The following is a 4780-nucleotide window of genomic DNA, read 5'->3' as shown; positions in this document are numbered from 1 at the left end:
GTTAGAGAGAAATATGGCTGACAGCAACTTTGGAACAAAAACCCTTTAAAAATTGTGTTTTTTATGAAAAATTACCCCTATTGGCCATTATATGACCATAGCGCACTGGATCGGTACATACCGATACTTATCAATACTCACCGATACGTACCGATATATATATATCGATACTCACCGATACGTGCCAATATATACCGATACATACCGATCGATACATATCGATACTCACCGATACGTATCAATACATATCGAAACGTACATTTTACCTCAATTTTATAATTTTCATAGTCGTATCAAGGCATACCGTATCATATCGATGTGTATTGGTGGTATATTGATGCATATCGGTATGTATTGTAGGATATATATCGATACGAAAGGATTTTAAAAATTTCATGTATCGTATCGATGTGTATCGTATCGATCGACTAAATTTAAGATACGTATCAGAGGGTATCGTATCGATATCGGTATCGGAGATACTTAAAACCATGCATCACTCTAAGTTATTCTCTCAAGTTGTCTACTTTTCCCTATCCTTTCCCTATAATCCAAATATTTACTTTCTATGTTTGGTTGAGAGAATTCTTGAGTGTTTGTCTTCACACACACAGTTTCTCTTACAAATAAAAGAGGTCCCAAAATCCGAATCATTTTAACAATTAGGTAAGGCTAAAAGACAATTCAAACACACTCGCTAATTGTGTTTTCTTGTGTGTATGTCTATGCGTGTTTTCTTGAAAATTTTCAAAAAAATAAAAATAAAGAAAACAAAGAGGACCAGACCCTTCAGAGATTCCAAACCCAAAAGAGCAAAGAAGACAAATATTCGAAGGATTAAAATAAGTAATTTTAAAAAGTTAGATGACATGGGAAGGAGAAGGAAATTGGGTCTCGTGTGCTAAGAAACCAATTAAGTAATTCCATTTTCCATCACCCTACGTAGTACCCATACCAAGAAAACACTTCTCATTTTGTCTTCACGTGTGCATGGGAGTTGACATTCTCTTATTTTAATTCTTTTTCCAAACCCAAAAGAATCTTTCAAAGAATTAATCTATTCTTTTATTCCCTCATGGATAGAGACATTGCATCGCTGTGGCTTCAAATTTTAACAAACACTAGGTGGGTTTATAGTGTTATTGAACACTATAGTCAAGATGATATACTAAACCCATTAACCATATAATAAAAAAGTGGAAATTTCATAAGTGGGACCCAATTCTATCTACCCATTAACCAAACAGATCATCTGGAATGGGATCTTACTGTACACGTTTGATATATAAGTGGACAGATGGTGTAGATGATTTAACTAGTTAGGTAAGTTTTAATTTGTTTTAATGAAGTATTCACTATGGTCCCATTGATTGGGACTTATAAGAATCAAAGAATGAATGTATAATTGTATGGTATAGAGAATTAATTAAGTGTGATGGATGCTTCTGGGACCTCATTTATACAAAGCCCAACTGGGTATTGGCCATGGACTGACATATGAGACTTGGACCATCAATACAACCGGGACATTCGCTTAAGGGACCCAATCATCTTATATGTGACGTGTGATAGCTGATCAAGTGAGACCCCACACTAATCACTGATCTCCAAACATTTACAAATGAAACCTATTGTGTAAGGACCTTGGGATTTGAAAGATATTTAATAGAAAACTTAATTGTCATCACTGGAATAATGAAGGGTGGTCAAAAATTCCCCATTACCACCAAACAAACCCTTAAGCTTGAGAAAGATGGATAAAAACTATGGCTTGGAAAGACAGGAAGGAGAGAGATTGAGTCAAGGAGAGACTAATTAAGTCCTTTTAAGTTATGTAAAAATCTAGTCTATTTTTCTCTTCATCACACAGAGAGAGAGAGAGAGAGAGAGAGGATGGTCCATGGGGCCAAGGTCCTAGGGGATGAAAGTGCTAGTATGCTTCTCTTTCTGCAAATTTGTTTTGCGAGTACTATACGTTGGTGGCAGATATTCCAAACATGAAATTCTGAACTGTGCCAAAAGAGTCGCCGCAAACATAGGCATTTAATGCGATCAGAGACTGAGAAAGGATTGAAGACTTGGGTCACATGCCCATGTTTTCCGGGGCACTTCTTTGTTAATAAAGGATCTCTTTGTTTGCTTATTATTAGTTAATTTTGTTTTAAAAAATAAATAATAATCATTTGGAATTTCAAAAAATTCTCTTTTAACTCCCAAACAAAGCCCTTTGATTCGGACAACTATTCTTTTGAGTTAAATGATGTTATGAAAGGCTAAACTTGCCTGTAATCTAGATGTGAGGAACCCTAATAGACACCTAGTTAGGGTTGCCTCTGATACTGATTGATACAGTACTTACACTTGGTCCATGGTGAAAGACTGACCTAGATAGCCTAGAAGTAGCTTATGGGACATAGTTTGTTCTTAGGGTGAAGGCTAGACTGGTTGGTGTCTTGTTTGTTTGAGTTGTAATCAACAGCATCACTCTTGATCTAAATGGGGTATTATGCATGAGGAAGCTAATTGAGATTCATTAAATAATGTCTTATTATTATTTCAAAGCAGATCAATACCACTTGCCTTGTGTCATACATATTTAGCACATGGAGAGATGTTAAGGGGATTGGGGCCACAACTCAACATGGGTTTCTATGCCCAATAAATAATAATACCCATTGTGATGATCCTGATCTTTGAATTGGAGAATTTTATTGGAATGGTTTTCCTTTTTTAATTGTTATTATATGGTAAGATCTGACCAGGCTCTTTACCTACCAAAACTATTATGCGTCAAGGTAGTATTAAGTATAATTATTATATCTAAAATGAATATGGTATGATACTTGGCTTTTCACTGGGGTAAACTTAGGGTACAATGGTTAAGTTGCACTATTGTAACATGTTGGTTCACAAGTTGGAAACTTAGAAACAGTCTCTCCTGCAAAATCAAGGGTAAGGCTATGTAAACTTGCCCCTCCCGAACCTTGTAATAGAGGGAGCCTCATGTGCTGAATTACTCATTCTTACTCTTTATTAGTAATGAGAGATTGATCCATAGGTCAAGCAAGATCACCTTATGTTTTAGCAAAGGTAAATATCCTAAACTGATCCGAGGAGAATTAAATAATCTCTTGGACCATAGTTAATTATCGGAATCAACACTATACACTAAACCAGGAAACAGCTTGCCTAGGTAAATTCCTGTATAGTTTGGTGGGTCAAGGATGCATGGTTAGCCGGAATTCAAAGACAAAATGTTGCAGATAGGCTTTTTTTATGTAAGGATATGTGACCCAATCCACAAAAATCAACAATGTGGACTTTGTATGGTTTGGATAACTCAGTCCCTCCAACAAGCTTGTGCAAAACATCATGGGCACTATTATTGAGCCTTGCTTTCAACAAAAGGACAACCAAAATCCATATATTAAGACTAGAGATTGGCCTTCACCAATTATGTTGGTCAACTGAATTTAGGGTTGTCATTGTTGGCAAACTATGTTTATTCACCCCCCCCCTCCCTCCCTCCCTCCCTCCCTCTCAATGTTAACCTGGGAACATCATATTTTGATTTGAATCAAATCAGATTGCAATTGACCAAAACCTTATAAATTAGATATGGGAAGAAACGAAGATTTCATAGATATGTTATCTTTTGGAGTTTTTTATTTTAAAAAACCTATAAATCTTGTTAAAAGAGCTAACAATTTGGAATCAAGGGCTAATTTCAGTTCAAATTAGAAGATTTTAATCTGATTTCTGAAACCATGCCAACGGCATATACTGAGCTAACAATATATTTCAACGAATTGTTAGGCCGAAATTTATGCACAGCAGAAAAGCTAGTTTATACATCAAGAGAGCATGAATAATATAGGCAACCGACATTGATGGTTACCACCTGCAGAGCCGATCCTCTCCAGTTATTAATTACCTTCAATAGAGGGGAAAATATCTTATTTGTAGTGGTGCGTCAGGTTAAAAGACTACAATTATAATTAGTCATAATTCATCAATCTTTTTGTATGGATCCTCACGCTTGCCCTTGTTGGAATTTCCATGTAGCCAACCCCATTAAGTTGGGATAAGATTTTGAGTGTTGTATTTAGAAAAAAAATTTCAGACATGGCCTTCCTATTCAAGCAAAATGGTTGCATGGATGGATTACCCTCTAGACTGGCCTGTTCGTTCAGTTTCAATTTTCATGGCTTGGTGGAAGGAGAGGTTTCTCTCTGCAGAGGGAAGGTTAACTCTCCTAAAGCATGTCCTAGTGTCAATGTTTATCCAGGTTCTAATAGCTTTGGATGTCTCGAAATCTGTCATGATTAATTCCATGGGATTTGTTCTGACTTCCGATGTGGTTTCTCGGAGTTAGGAAAGTGTTATGCCTCATCCATGTTTGAAAACTGGCATACTAGGTCCAGTTTCAAATTAAATTTAAATCAATGGGATAATAGCAGCACAGGCTGGATTTTGCAGGATTACAATGGCCACTAAAATTTGCAGCAAAGCAATATCACCATACAAGAACAGGAGCATCAGTACATCACCCTAGCAAATAGAGATTTGGGCCCTTAAACCATGGTCTCCAAGAAGCAAAGCAACTCAAGATTCAGAGACTTTTCTACAAGAGTTGGATGCAGAAGAAAAAAGTTCAATTCCCCAAGGATAGCTTTTATTTTATATTTCAAATCGGATGTCAAGTAAAAACTAATATAAATATTAGGAAGGGATTAAAATTAATAATCCAATCATGTTATAAGTTTGATTTAATTACACT

This window comes from Macadamia integrifolia, chromosome 13, assembly GCF_013358625.1.
Source record: "Macadamia integrifolia cultivar HAES 741 chromosome 13, SCU_Mint_v3, whole genome shotgun sequence".
Taxonomy (NCBI): Eukaryota; Viridiplantae; Streptophyta; class Magnoliopsida; order Proteales; family Proteaceae; genus Macadamia; species Macadamia integrifolia.
The sequence above is the reverse complement of the archived record's forward strand: the minus strand, read 5'-3'. Positions refer to the sequence as shown.